Source organism: Dermochelys coriacea, chromosome 14 (genome assembly GCF_009764565.3).
Source record: "Dermochelys coriacea isolate rDerCor1 chromosome 14, rDerCor1.pri.v4, whole genome shotgun sequence".
Taxonomy (NCBI): domain Eukaryota; kingdom Metazoa; phylum Chordata; order Testudines; family Dermochelyidae; genus Dermochelys; species Dermochelys coriacea.
Genome location: NC_050081.1, coordinates 22,818,999 through 22,834,830, shown reverse-complemented (window position 1 = coordinate 22,834,830; position 15,832 = coordinate 22,818,999). Strand labels below are relative to the sequence as shown.

The 15,832-nt window shown below is 50.2% G+C and overlaps 1 protein-coding gene across 1 annotated transcript in view; it reads left to right on the top strand.

The window, feature by feature from the left end:
- Positions 1–15,832, top strand: part of USP43 (ubiquitin specific peptidase 43) — a 176,387-nt gene that overhangs the window by 66,544 nt on the left and 94,011 nt on the right. The gene's annotated exons all lie outside the window — the stretch shown is intronic.

Below are 15,832 nucleotides of genomic sequence, written 5' to 3'. Positions count from 1 at the left end.
TTTGAAGGAGCATTATCTGGGCTGATGATATAATCTGCTGCTGTATTAGCTCCTGCTGAGGCAAAGAGCTGTTGAAACACAGCACATGCTGTGCTCAGACAAATGGAAGATTTTATCGGTTGTGTCATAAAATCATAGCACTCTATTCATCTCCCATGTAATTAAAGTGACTAGAGTTCCATGTGGGATGGATTTGGTGTATATGAGTTAGAGCTGGTAAGGGCCGTCTGATTTCCCCTTCCCCATCAGCCAGGATCGCTCCCTGTGGTACCGGACAGATTTCCTAGTGCTTTATCAAGCCTGGTTTGAAATGGCTGGTGCTGTGACTTTCACCATGTGGATTCCACAGCGGAATCCACCTCACCCCCAGGAAGCGTGTCCAAATCCTCAGACTACATTTTCATTGCACACTTCCCCCCACCCCCACCCGGCACCTCCCAAAATAATTTCACTTCCCTCTTCAGGGGTTTCTGCCTTCAGGTACTTGTAGACCCAGCCAGTTTCTGTAGCAGGGTGTGTGCAGCCAGAACAGAGCTGAGCATATAGAGATGGCTGGGCGGGCCGCTGCCATTCTATCACTTCAAGGAGCAGGAGAGAGAAGGTCTGGAGGTGCTAGCTACTGCCGGTATTGTGGGACTCTAAGCGACTCTGAGCGGCAGAGACTGGGATGTGGGCAGTCATGCTAAGTGGTTGGAGCAGGAGTCAGTGGCCAGGAATAGGAGACCAGGGTCAGAGATAAAGTCAGAAGTGCAGGGTCAGAGCTGGGTTACCTGAAGTGAGGCGAGGTAGGGGCAAGGCTGGGAACAAGTAAGCACAGGAACTATTGCAGCACTAGGCACATTTTGAGTGGCTGCTTGGCCAGTCTGCTGACTAGTCCATCCAATAGGCCATGTAGCCAGTCAGGGAGCCTTCTACAAGTTAGGGTGCTCAGAGACTGGCCCTACAGCTGGGCCTGCTTCCGGACACCCGGAGAGAGCTGGGAACTGCAGACTGAGGTGGGATGTGGTTTAGCTAGATTTAAAAGTAGATGCAGGGCATGTTCCAGGTCACCTGAGTGCTGATCCCAAAGCCAACTGAGGCTGTAACTCCTACAACTGGAGCCCTGTCTCCCAGCCCCCTACCACTACCCTTCACTCCCAAACGTGAGGAGACAGGTGTATGATCAGACTGAGAAGCCGCCCTTTGCACAGAACTATCTCTGGCTTTTGTACAGAACAGTCAGAGGAGTGTAACTGATGCATGCATGCTGGGAAATAGACATTAAATCAATAGGATCAAAGTGGGAGAGGGACTGACCAACAGAGTGACCAGCAGAGCTGCTTCAGAACTTATCAGTCATGTCACCAATTTTAGGCAAAAAATAGCTTTTTTTATTAAACAAACCTTTTCTGCAGGAAAAAAAGTATCATTTCTGTTGAAAGTTTTTGGTTTTCCATCAGAAACCAAAATGTTACCAGTTTTTGAAAACCACTGGCAGGAGGGGAAAAGGGGAAAAAGTGGAAAAAAGAAACATTTTCTTGGAAAATCCATTTATTGATTCATTGATTGATTTCAGTTTTTCGCTAAAAACACTTCCCATTCCTCAGTCAGCTCTAATACCCAGTGTCCGGCTGGAGCAGGCCATTGAAGAGCTGTGATGCCCATGTTCTCGCTGGCCATTGGAAGGGTCATGTGGTCAGCTAGCCCAGCCCCATGGAACCAGTCACCCTCTGAGACATGGCTGCCCACTTCTAGCCTCTCCTCTCTCTCCCTTGGCAGATCAGGCCAGGTTTACTCTTCAGACGTTGGCTGGTCTGAAGAGTAAACTGGCCCCATGTTGCTTAGGGGGTTGATTTTTAAATATTTTTACTCCAGGAAAAGCCCTGGTGTAGATGCAGGCCATCTCTACACTGGGACTGCTTTTTTGGTATAGGAATCCTGGTATGCTATATTGGCAAAGCGCTCCTGGGAAGGATTTAGCTTATACCAGCAAAGCTGCACTTCTTCCGGCGTAGCTTATTTCAGCACACCCTCTTGCCCCCGAATGAAACCAGTAAAAGCTTGTTTTTGCTGCTATAGCTGCATCTACACTGGGGACTTCTACTGGCACAGCTGTGTCAGTTAGGGGTCACACCTCTTCACACCCCTGGCTGACAGAGCTATTCTGGCAGAAGTCTGTAGTGTAGACATGGCCACAGGCAGAAAAGTGCTTTTGCCGGTATAGCTGATTTCATTCTGAACTAGGATAAGCTGTCCCAGCAGGGCTCTGCCAGTGAAGCTCTATCTGCTTTGTAGCTGTGTAGTTAGGCTGGCAAACCCTGCATAGTGCAGAATAGCCCTTAGATGCTTATCTTCTGCGGCTGCTCAGTCCTTAGGTTGCTGTCCTGTTAATAATAACAAAAAAGAAAAGGAGTACTTGTGGCACCTTAGAGACTAACAAATTTATTTGAGCATAAGCTTTCGTGAGCTGCTGCTCACTTTGTCGGATGCAAAGCTTATGCTCAAATAAATTTGTTAGTCTCTAAGGTGCCACAAGTCCTCCTTTTCTTTTTTGCAAATACAGACTAACATGGCTGCTACTCTGAAACCAGTAATAACAAAGAAACTTTAGTGCTATGCAAACACTGCCTGCTGTGATTGCTCCCTGCTGCCCCCTGCTCAGGTGGGTCTGTGCATCATCCCTATTTTACAGAGGGGGAATGTGAAGGAGAGAAAGGAGCAATGACTTACCCAAGGCCCCAGGGGCAGAGCTGAAGGTTCCTAGACTCTCATTCTCTAACCACTAGATCAAACTGCCTCACACAAGCATCTCCACTGTACCATGCAACTGTCTCCATGGCAACAGAGGATGGGTGACTAGAGCAGGGCAGAGGCTGCATTAGTGTATCTGTGAACATTTGCTTGACTTAAGCCTGGTAATTTACTTCATTCCTTATGTACCAGGGACACTGAGTGAGTCGTCAGCAGTTGGAATTGAACTGGGGACCTTGGGATCTTAATGCATGAGCCTTTATATTGCCTGAGTGAAAAGCCCCTGTTCTGTTTAGCCACAGTTGTGGTAGGCTTCTCGACCTCTATGTGGCCCCGCCACCACTAGAGGGGGACAAAGCGCCACGTGGTGTAAAAGTTGCTACCCCTGTAAATGTTCATCTGACTCGTTTCCAAGCATCTTCCTGGAAAATGACAGTCTTGTGAATACAAGTCAGCGCAGAGATTCGTGCCACAAATGACTTAGTCAAGTCTCTCTTCTGTTTATTGCAAATTTCAGTCATGCAGTCAGGGAGCAGAAACAATACCATGTGACCTAGGTGAGCAGTCATGCATGCCGTGCAGATGGTGAATACTGAAAACAGCTGATAATTTCATCATTTGTAAAAAGCTATGACCAAAATGTTGCAAAGTGGCCAATCTTGGGCCCGTCAAGTGTGCATGGGGTATCTTCCACCTTCCAAGATGCTGAGCACCCCCAGCATCTGACAAATCCCATGGGAGAGGCTCAAGCTGGGCCCCTCCAAAAAATGGAAGGGCAAAATCAGGGGCCACTTTTGCAAATTTGGACCCATGTCTGTCGGCAGATAATTTTGCAAATGGGAAAAAGGGACTAAATGTATTGGAATGAATAATTCACTGTGCATAGGGTGCTCAGCTCTGACTGTGGCACCATGGAACACATGAGCTGTGGCAACCGATTGTGTGGAGAAGTCCCAAGAAACAATAATAATGATAAAAATAAAATGGGGGTAAGTAGTTCAAAGAACTCTGAGCAGTAGTGCCTCGTGGTGGAAAGCCCTTCTGGGGGCACCAGCAGCATTTGGCAAATTCAGCAGGAGAAGCTGAAAAAAAGCTCAGATGCTGTGAAAGCACCATGGGAGCACATGGGACAGTCCTGGTTTTTGCCTCGGCTACACGTCCTGGTAGCTTTATTTCCATAGGTATATTTAGGGCCCTTCCAAATTCACGGTCCGTTTTGGTCAATTTCACGATCATAAGACTTTAAAAATAATAAATTTCATCATTTCAGATATTTAAATATGAAATTTTATGGCGTTGTAACTGTAGGGGTCCTGACCCAAAACGGGTTGTGGGGGGGGGGGTTGCAAGGTTATTGTAGGGCGGTCACGGAATTGCCACCCTTACTTCTGCACTGCCACTGGTGGCAGCACTGTCTTCAGAGCTGGGCAGCCAGAGAGCAGTGGCCACACTTACTTCTGTCCTGCTGTCTTCCGAGTTGGGCCCTCAGCCAGCAGCCGTGCCTCTCTCCAGCCTCCCAACTCTGAAGGCAGCACAGAAGTCAGGGTGGAAATACCGCAACCCTCCTATAATCTTGCAACCCCCCGCAGCCCTCATTTGGGTTGGGAGCCCCAGTTTGAGAAACATTGGTCTCCCCCATGAAATCTGTATAGCATAGGGTAAACATACACAAAAGACCAGATTTCATGGTCCGTGACACATTTTTCACAGCCGTGAATTTGGCAGGGCCCTAGGTATATTTCTAGAGGAAGCAAATCAACTTCAGGTTGTCTCCATCCGCAGGGTGACGCTGTTGCTTTCAGGGGACTTGCACCGGGAATGTTTCTGGCCCCCTTCAGTTTGTTGCCAGTTTCTTCCTCAGCTTAACCATTTGATAGCACAAGAAGCAGCGACTCCTGTTGATCAGGGAGAGGCAGTACAATTGCCCCCTGGGAAAGGCCGATGGCCTGATGGGAAATTGTCAAAGGCCTTTGGGTTCAAAATCGGACCCAGTTTTCTTCTCTCACTGGGCATATTGGGGAGAAGCACAAGCTTCCCTGCTGGATTCCATCCTGCCTTTCTCGTTCTCAGGAACAGCCCTCTGGAGTTAAGCTGGATTCATACAGTGAAATCCTGATCCTGTGGGAGTTTTGCCATTGACTTCAATAGGGCCAGGATTTGATCCTTAGAGTTCTTGGTCCTCCAGTTCCTGGAAAAGACCAAGGTGTGACTGAGGGCTAGTCTACACTGAAAAGTTACGTTGACCTAGCTATGGCTCTCGGGGTGTGAAAAATCCACCCCCTGAGAGACGTAGCAAAGACGATGTAACCCCTGGAGTAGACAGCGCTGGGAAGATGGAGGAATTCTTCTGTGGACCTAGCTATCACCTCTCGGGGAGGTGGATTAACTGCAGTGACACAGGTGCAGTACTGCAGCTGTGGCCCTGCAGTATTTTAAGTGTAGACGTAGTCTTAATAATGTGGAGGTCTTCTGTGTCGGCAGTCATTGTCTAGCTCTCTCCTGAAGCATGTATGCCCAGATTCCTCAATACCTTTGTGGCTCTGGGCCATGGTGTCAGTCTGTTCTCTTGAGTTACTATCAGGTGATGGCGGTGCTCCCTCCAGGAGCACCCCTGCTGTTCTTGGCGACCTGCGGGCCATTGCAGAATGTAGTAGCATCTCTGCTACTTGCTCCGATGAGCCGTGGGGAATTTCACTGATCCCCCAGGCCAGCTAAGCCCTGGACTACACTGGCGGGGGGGGGGGAGAAGGAATCGATCTAAGTTACACAACTTCAGTTATGTAAATAACATAGTTGAAGTTGACGTACTTGGATCGACTTACCGTGGTGTCGACAGGAGAGTGCTTGGAGGTCAATTTATCGCGTCTAGACTAGATGCGATAAATCGACCCCCGCTGATCTGGCGGGTAGTTTAGACATACCCTTAGACACCCGAATCCTGACCCATGTGCCACCCACAGGCCTTTTGTCACCTTGGTGCAGTCGGGAAGGGACATGCCTGGAATGCCAATCTCTCTCCAATTAATTCCTCTCAGTTTAGTAAGAAAGCGTGCTGTAATTTGCATTAGCCAATCGACTTGGATCTGTGCATCAAACCCAGACTATCCGCAGAAAGATCTATTAATTTGAAACACTGCTTCCCTAGGAGTTTGGGGGTCTGAAAGGTGATGGATAACTAAGGCTTGGACCGAAAAGGATTTTGATTGGCTTTTAATTTATTTTTTACCCCTTTTTTAAACAAGAAAGGGGAAAACGGCAAGCATGTAAAAAAAAAGAAAGAAAAGAAATCATGAGGTAAGCTGGTGTTTGGCATTAAATATTCATACAGGCTGGAGCTTTGATGGAGGGCTTCCTTCAAGATGCTGTAGCCACGAGAAAATGACTCTCTTTATTAGGAGTTTTGCCTCTTGTAACTTAAAGGAACCAGATGTCTCTGCTGTAGCCTGATTTTTTGGAACCAGTGGCAACACTCATTATTCCCTTGTTTACTTCATCAGCGGTGACCTGGCCAGGAAAAAGCAAAGTGCCTTTGTGCCTTTTTTGCTTCTTTATGATGGAGAAAGAAGGCCTGAAAAGTTGGGTCTGATCATTTTTATTTTATTTTTTAAATTTCTTTCTTGTTTTGTTTATTTCAGAAATAATAGGAATATATATATAATATATATTTGCTGGAGGTCTCATTGGAAGACCAGAGAACTGAGGAGGGAGTTTTCACAGCCTTGAACTGCAGCAGCAGGTGGAGGTGTATTGAATCTTTACCAAAAAGATCTTTTCTCCCAACTGTCTATCAGCTGTTTGAGTTAAATAGCTGCTGACAAAAACAAATAACGCGTTTTAAACAGTCTGACTAACCATTCTTTCTCCTCTCTAGTAATAATAATAAATAAATTATTATTTTAATAAATTTTATTGCAGTGGGCCTAGGGAGCCCAATCTTAGACCAGGACCCTGTTGTGCGAGGCGCTGTACAAACACAGAACAAAAAGTCAGTCTCTTTTTGACAATCTGAGGATAAGAAGAGAGACATCAGATAGATACAGACCAAGGAAACAATAAGGCAGTAGTGGTCAGCATGACAGTCTGTGATGTTAGCACTCCCGTTGCCTAGCTCTTGTCAGATTTTCTGTTGGCCCACACAGGAAAGCGGAATTTTGAGGAGGATAATGAGGTAACTTTGGGCATGTTTCCAGAGAGCTCCCCCAACACGTGAGGGGCAGCCCGGAGAAAGCGCGTAGGGCCTTGTTTGGAGACGCATTAATTGGGCAGGGGAGGTGGCATCATGGGCCGATTGGAGGCAGGGGTTGACATCTTGATGGCGTAGGAGAGATGAGGAGGAGTGGGTGAGGTGTCGAGAACTCTGAAAGCTCTGGTTTCACTTCCATGGCTCGATCCAACACTGCTGAAATCAATGGGAGTTTTGCCACTGACTTGGCTGGGTGTCATGATCCTGCCCATTGTTCTCCCAGCGCTTTAGGTCTGTTCATAGAGCCCCCCAGGGGAAACATAAATATAATATATAATATAACTTTAATATAAAATCCAGGTTTCAGCCACCCTCTCTCCTTTCTAAACCCCGACCCGCTGGAGGGCCGAGTGTGTGACAACTCCTGCAGCAATGAACCTATGGGTTTGTGTAGCTCCCTGAGTGCCCGCTGCTCGGGTAAAAACCACCTTGTTGGCATTTGAGTCCCACATGGCCGCCCTGACAGCTGAGGAGAGGGGTGTCTGTGGCACTCTTTGTGGCATTGCCCAGGCACTTGGGTTCGCTGCCCGCGGGATTCTGCAGAGCGCTAGGTCGGCAGTTCTGCTGGCAGCACTGCAAAATGAACTCTGCTGTGTGGCGTGTCCTTGGACTAGCCTGGTGCTGCTGCCGCCACACACAGTGTCCTGGAGTCTGCAAATGCGGCTCTCATGTGCTGTGCAGAGCAGCCCTGGCACAGGCCAGCTGCAGCATCATGTTACAGCTGACTCAGTCCCGGGGCAGGGCAGGCGATTTATAGAGACACCCGAAGGACTTCTGGGGGAAGAGTCCGGTCATGGGATGCTTCGTTAGCTGGTCACCTCCCTCAGCCCGTGACGGAGTCTCTGCCGTAACCCAGATGTACAATCCAGGGTCCTGCTAGGAGGGCATTCTTTTCCAGCTGGGAGGAGGAGCAGGGAAGCTGGAGATGGGCCGGGTGGGTGCTCATGACTTGTTAAATGGCAGAGACTGGCAAAGAAGACGTCCCTGATGAACAGCAAGGCAGCTGCGGCCACTTGCGGTTTGATTCTCTCTTCAGCTTGGATGTAACAGAAAAGAAAAATCCGGCAAACACTGGTTAGCCGACCAAGAGGCCTCTGGCTGGTTTATGCTGACTCGAGGGTAATAACTCTCACGTAGCATTTATCAGCCATGGTGCTGCTATCCACTGTTTACAGATGGGCAAACAGAGACAGCATGACAAGTCCAAGGGCACCCAGTAGAGTTTCTAGACGTCTGGTTTTTGATTGGAATGCCCAGTCGAAAAGGACCCTGGCAGCTCCTGTCAGCACAGCTGACCGGGCCGCTAAAAGTCCGTTGGCTGCAGCAGCTGCTCCACGTCTCTCCAGCTCCTAGGCAGAGGGGTGGCCAGCGGGACTCTGCATAATACCCCTTCCTGCAGGCACCACCCCAAGCACTGGCTCCACAGCTCCCATTGGCCAGAAACAACAACCAATAGAAGCTATTGGGGGGGGCGCCTGCGGGTGTGGGCAACACATGAGAGCCCCCTGGCCATCCCTGCACCTACAAGCCACCTGGAGGGACACGTTGCCACTTCCTGGAGCCACCCGATGTCAGCACTGCCTGGAGACCTCACCCCGAATCCCCTCCCGCACCCCAACCCCCTGCTCCAGCCTGGAACCACCTCCCACACTCTGAACCCCTCGGCCCCACCCCTCAGCCCAGAGCCCCTTCCTGCACCCAAGCCCCTCATTCCTGTTCCTGATTGGTTTTATGCAATCACAAAGTTGGCCACCCTAGCACACAGTGGCAGAGGCCAGACTAGAATCCAGGTCCCCTGAAGCCACATCCAATGCTTGAGCCACTACCCACAGCTCCCTGAGCATGAGGCGAGGACAACGGAAGAGAAGAGGGAGAGGGGCCTCCCTTGGCTTAACCAGCTGCTGCTGCAGGGAGGCAGCATTGTCTGGAGTTAGAGCGCAGAGCTGGGGGCTCTGGCTCACACTCCTTTGTGTGTCACCTTGGGCAAGTCACCAAATTCCCTGCCTCACTTGCCCCATGTGTAGCTGGCAGACCTGCTTGCCCGCCCTTGGGCCCATTGGCTGGGAAGCGCTATGCGTGTGGGCCCGGCGTTACTGCAGCAGGCATGCTGAGGGCTGGGGAGGGGATGCTGGCCTGGAGGAGCTATGGGCTGCGCGTGCACTGGGTGTGTCGTCTTCATTGGCTCACATAGGCAGAGTTGGCAAACGAGGCGAGTCCCCCTTTCTCAGCCATGTCTCCTGGGCCTGGCAAGGGAGGGGAGCAGCAGCCAGCCCTGGGAAGGGGCAGTGGGTGCTGCTCTTTGAGTTTCCGTTTGTTATCCCCTGCACTCCCCTGGGGGCAGTTTACTGCAGCTGGGGCCTGGCACACTCGCTGGAGGGCAGAGGGTGAGGTGGTTCTGCAGGGCTGGGTGGTACCTGCAGGATCCACAGCCTGCCCCTGGCTGCCCGAGTGGAGGGGCCCTGCAGTGGTCTGGTGGGCCCTGTAGCAGTGCCCTTGGCATCAGCCGCGGCAGAGCGGTGGGAGGAGCAGGGGCTCAGGAAGCCCAGGGGCGGTAGGAGCTGGAGTGGTGGGCAACCCTGGCAGCTCTCGTGTTCCCTGGTGACATCCCCGGGGCCCCTCTGTGGAGTTGCAGCCCTGGAATTCCCAGCTGCCTGGGGCGTTTTCCCTCCTGGTCTCAGATCATGCACAGCATGGTCCCTGCATCGTTGCTCCACTCTCCACTTGCTCGGGCTCGGGCCCAGCCCAGTGGCAGGCATGGCCCCACTCTCCCCGATCTCAGTGTAGGCAGGGCTCTGCACCCACTGGTCTGCCGCTCCCAGCAGCACCTGCGGATTGAGGCCCTGATAACAGCAAGGGGGAGTCGTATTGGCTAAATCCCAGGGAGACCTAAATCCCCCCTACCCAAGGTATGGCCTGAGCCAGCCACTTCAACGACGACTCAGCCCTGAGGGATACACGATAGCGGTGACACATACCCTGTCCCGGAAGGGAAAACAGCTCCAGGCGGGTGAGCTGCCAGCCACAGAACCTGGAGCCAGCTGCTAACCTTTCATACAGCTGCACTGTGCAATTTGTCAGCTGCTCTTCCCAATACGGCCAGAGGAGAGAGGGAATGGCTGATCTCCTCCTGCCTTTCACTCCCAGTGGAGGCAGAGTTCTCCCTGCTCTCTCCCTGCCAGGGGCTGAGTGAGGGCTCAGCGTTGTACAGCAATCAGCTCCTTGCTGAGTTCTGTCCCATCTGCCTGCTTAGAGGGCAGTTTGTCTGTCATGGCAAGGGGAGTTTTAAAGCTTTTCCACAGATAATTTTCCCTTGAAGTGGTGGATCCACCCTGAAAAGCATGTGCCACTAGCAGCGATCTGTCTTTGCATGTGCCAGCGTCGGGTCAGGGCAAAACTAAGTGTGTCCTACCGTTTGTGGCTTTTGCTCGACACTACCAGCAGAGCTAAGGCAGAGGGAATTGGAGTCAGTTCTTTCTTGTGCATCTTCAGCGGGCCTATCACTTCCACCTGGGAGATAATGGGTTGTTCTGGTGGTGCTGAGCATCTGATTTGGCTCCCAGAGTGTGGGTGAGGATGGACCCTAGTGTTAGCTGATTAACGCCCGCTGGCCAGCATGTGAGAAGGAAAGGCCCTGGGCTGGCTCAGGTCCCAGGCTAGCTTGGCAGGACTGGCAGATACAAAAGCATCTTTTGTAAGCTGAGCACATTCGCTCTAGAGACAGACCATGTGACGGAGTCCCCGTTTCATAGGATTGCTCTGGCGGAGGCAGTGCAGGGAGCTGTGCCCATCAGTGAGGGAAGCATTCACAGCAAGGAGGGTTGGCTCTGTTGGTGCCTGTTGGCTGGGCTGCTCTCATCCGCTCCCATGCAGGTGGAGTGAACGCAATGTTGAGACTCACAAGGCATCTGACCTGCCGCAGCGGGCAGCCCAGCAGCAGTGCCTTCTTCCTGACTGTGCATTGTGCCTGCATCAGATGCTTGTTACCTGCATGCAGCTGGGCTGTTTCGCAGCAAGGGGTCTGCATACATCTGGGTTTAAATCTTAGCCCCAGTGAAATCAGTGAGAGCTTTGCCATTGATTCTGCATCCCCCCCCTCCGTCCGGTGTCCTCAGCAGCAGTCACCTCCCATCCATGACCAGGAATGCTCTCAGGAGAGCACATCAGATCCCGACTCCTCCTCATACCCTCCCCTGTCACGTTCTTCTGTCAGCTCGCTGGATGCTTTTATTTTTGGCTCTAGGGTGTCCCTGCCCATCTCAATCTCCTTCTAGGTAATCTAATTTTCGACAATCCCATTAACTCAACATCCTTCCTGCAGGACGATCTCATTAACAGCAGCTCTCCCTTCCACTGATCCCCAGAGACGCAGAAACAGACCTGTCGTCACCTTGTTCCTAGTCAGACTGGGGGTGGCTGGCACCCCTGGCTCTCAAAAATACTTTTAAGAAAGTCCCATCGGCCCGGAGAGCCATGCAGGGAAGCACAGGTGGCTTGAGTTCATCACAGTGACCCTTTCAACTAGACTCCTGGGAAGAGCTGATTTTTCAGTTCACTGACAGTTCTGAAAAATTTAAAACAAACACAAATATTTCAAGTCGACTCAGAACCAGAATTGTTGGAAGTTTTCAGTAAAACAAAAAGTCGAATAAAACTTTGTTTAGGGTTAGTTAGAGTGTTTTTTTCAATTTTTAATTTTTTTTTTCAAATAAACTTGCAGGACATTTCGAAATGAAAAGTGGTTTCAAATTGAAAAAATGGAAACGTTTTGTTTCAAAAATGTCAGAACAAAATATTTTGACCGTTTTGGAATTTTTCTGTTTTTGTTTTTTCCAGCATGAACAATTCAGCGAAACTGACACAAATTCACCAAACCTTTGGGTGTCACCAAATCTGCATTTATGGCTGAAAAATGTTGTCCTGCTTTAGTTTGACCCCCCACCATTACCCCCAGCCACATTCTCCTCTCACTGTAAACCTAAAGTAACTCTGGTGATCGCAGTGGAGTTACACTGGGTCAAGAGAGCCCCTCGCTACGGAGAGCTACCCCTTTATAGTATCCCGATTGCCCATCCAAAGAGCCTTGCTTTGTCGTTATCATCTGGGAGGAGCCTAAAGCCACCAATGCCAGAATCCCAGGATTGACACCTATTCTGAACCTTGTGGCTTCCCTTGAGGACTCTTGTTTTCGAGAGGAAGTCTAAATAAATAGCACTTTGCTCACAAGTTTAAAGGTCTTTCCTAAAGCGTCAGAGATTTTTGGGAAGGCTGACATGGTTTGGCAAAGACCCACAGTTCCTTGGATTTTCCCAACTCCTGTTTGAACTGATTCAGTGAGGTCCGGACAGGTTTGAAGTTGAGGCTGAGTGCAGGTGGAGGAGGATGGGAGGGTGCCCCATATCATATTCATAACTTGAGCCACTGCTAGATTATTAAGCAAGACATTTCCATACCCAAATCATAGCTTGTCTGGTGCTCAGTCATTGCTGTATTCTAGCCCAAGACTCAGAAGGATGTACGGTAGGCAAGGCCCTTCATTTGTTTCAAATTTCCCGGAATGTATCAGTGTTTATTACAAAAATTAGAAAATGGGTGAAAATCAGTAGAGAAAGTTAACAGCAAAGTTTTCTGGGTAAATATCAGGGTTGATATTGGGGAACGGGGTCCCAGAAAAAAAGTAGCAATAGAGAAAAGTAAGAGTATTGGAAATACAAGCAGTTTAATGCTGCGGTTTGTTTCATAAATTGTAAAGGATGTACGTGTGTGTGTGTCTTTCACTGCATTGCCGTACTTTAATAGACAGCCTCATGTTTACACTTAGACTAATTGATTGTTAACATAAACACATCTTCCTAATGTCAGGGAGTACATTTTCTTACATAAACAGCATTTTCATGTACTTGAGTGGTTGAAAATTCAGGTGAATTTTGGTAAAGCGTGAATACTGGCTTTTGTAAAACTTGGGGTTTTTTCAGTACAAGTCGGTAAGAGCTGAAAACAAAGGGTCTTAACAGACCTTTCGCAGGAGAGCATTCATATGTGATAGTCTAGTGTGAGAAAGGAGACAAGGCGCAGCCTTGCGGTATGTGTCTCTGGAGCTGTACCTTTGACAGCGTGCTGGCATTTGGATAGAATAGGTGATAGCAACTTGGTTCAACCTGTGACGCCCAGCTGGCCTCCCTGCAGTTTCAAAATAGATTCATGTCAGAGCAGGTGAATGTGCGTTGGCATGTCAGAGTCAGAAGCAGAGATTCAGAGTCAGAGAGAGGAAGGCTGGGTTAGTGGTTAGTGCAGCAGCCTAGGGCTTGGGAGATCCAGGCTCAGTTCCCTGCTCTGTCACAGGCTTACTGTGTGACCATGGGCATCTGGAGTCTCTCTGTGCCTCAGTTCCCCATCAGATAACAACTCCACCCACCTCAGAGGGAATTTTTTGAAAAGAAAAGTCATTTCAAACTGAAAAACTGAAACTTCATTTTGAAAATGTTCAATTTTGACCCTTTGTTTTTTCCCAATGTTTTTTCGAATCGGGAAAGTCACCGAAAGCAACCCTTTCCCGCCAACAGCCCTGCTGCCGACGAACCAGCACTGGGTGTTGAAAAAAATGCTTTGTCAAAAACTCCTCTCCCAGCTCAAGTGTTCCCTTGATATTGCAGATGGCACAGCAATGGGCAGTGGTTAGAGCACGCTGCAGGGATGGCGCTGGGTCCGGGGAGAGGAGGCTGAGTGAAGGGGAGCTGGGGCAGGGTAACAGGACACATTGCTTTGGAAAGAGAGAGGGGCTGGTGAGTGTGGAACCCTCCAGTGACTCCAGCTCCAAGTGGTCATGGGGTGGCATGTGTCATGGAGTGCTTCAGCCACTGTGGTGGGAGCTGGTACCCCACGTGTGCTGCTGCTTCCCCCGTGGTGTCACTGGCTCCTCGATGGCCATGGGCTGGGCTTGCAAGGTGGCCTAGTGGTTAGCGCACAGTGCTTGGCCATCAGGAGAGGTGAATTCTAATTCTAACCCCTCATGGGCCTGATCCTGGGGGGTGCTGAGCTCTTTGAGGGTAAAGGGCACTCAGCACCTTGCACAGGCTGAAGATGAGTCTCTTAAAGTCTCTGCCCGGGTCTCAGGTTCCTCAGATGGGGGGAGAGTGGCGCTTGTCCGTCTCTCTTTAGCCCTTGGGGATACCTCGGCGCAAGGCCAGATATTGCAGGGTGCATGAGCCATCTGCAAAGCCTGTCAGCTCCGCTTTCAAACCACGGCACCTTGAAGTGGGGTGTGCTCTCCGCCGATCCATTGCTAGGCAACGCTCTGCACGATGTCCATCCGCCGGCCCCACCAGAATATCCTGTTTTGTCGAGAGGCCCTTCCTGTGAATGCTGAATGGAGATTAGCAGCACCTCAGCGGCTCTGCCGAGCGGGCTAATGCAAACTATAGACAAACAGCGTAATTACTACCCAGAGCTGGAGAGAGAGGACGCTCAGCAGCCAGTACGCAGCGCAACCCCTCCACGCCCACAAGGAGCGGGGAAGCTGCTTTGCCTTTTTAGTCTAATGCTACTGGAAAGTCACAGGTCCCTCGGAGCTGCCCCAAGTCCAGCTTTACCCCGCAGTGCCAGGGCCCTTCTGGCAGACAAGGCCCGTTCGAGGCAGAACCATTGCTCACACATACTGTCTGTGTGCACGGCAGAAATGCTCTGCCCCTAAAACCGCTGTGGCCGGACAGGTGTGTGCTGCCTGATAGCGAATCCGCTCAAAGGTCGTGGGCTCATAAGGGCGGCTTGGATGCGATCTGGCACTGGTTCCACTCCCCAGAGGCTCCGCAAACGGAGCAGAGAGGGAAGTTGCAATGGGAAGCAAAGGGCTGGACAGGAGATCATCCCCCGTGCTTCCAGGCATAAGCCAATCTCTAACTAATGGGGGTTGGGAGGGAACTTCCCCTAGGAGCATGTCACTGCCTCCTGTAGGTGTTCTTGTAACTTTCTCTGAAGCAGCTGGTAAACAGGTCCCCAGCTGTCCCCATTGGTCTCAGCCAATGTGCAGTTGCAGGGTCCCAGGGTTTTCTAGTTGGATGGCACCTTTGCTTTGTAGAGGGGTAGGAGAAGCCTCACCTCCAAGCTGGGTTGGCCTAGGCAGACTCCCTGGGCAGTACGCTGGTCTGTGTTGACAGTAGAATTTTTCTCTCTCTTTCACTCTACTCCAAGGTCACCCTCCTTTGCTTTCATTCTCTGGTTTCTCTCTCTCTCTCTCTCCCCCTCCATACATGGCCCAAGCTGATCTTCAGAAGCATTTTCCCTTTAAGTTGAAAAATATGCATCAGTTGCAATTACAGGATAAAAAGGGGAGTGGCCTTGGCTAGTTTGATGAACCCTAGAACCTTCCCCAAATACTCTCACAAGCTGGACGCCATGAGTCTCCGCCACACTCTCGGAATGAGATGTGAACTATATTTAAAACACAGCGCAGCCACATTGGCTTTGGCTGCCATGCTATTTTTAGAACTGTGTAAGGTTTTGCACTTGAAGGGTCCTGCGGTATAGACTGAGCTTGCATCTTTATAGCTCCTCCCATCCAAAAGATCCTAAAGCATTCCACAAATTGATATGCAAACAGTATACGCTTCATCCATCACTGAAATGCAGCTACCTCTGGCGTGGAGCACAGCAGCTATTTAACACACAACAACATTGCACAAAGACGCTGTGGCCTCATACACCTCACAGTCACCAGCAGGGATTGAACCCAGAACATTCAACATCAAAAGCACAAGCCCTGTCACTTGAGCTAAGGAGAAATGCCAATGGCTAAATAGCAGGCTGTTAGAGTTGCAAGGGCCAGCCACTAGATGGAAACAAAATCATTTGTATTAATCTAGCACA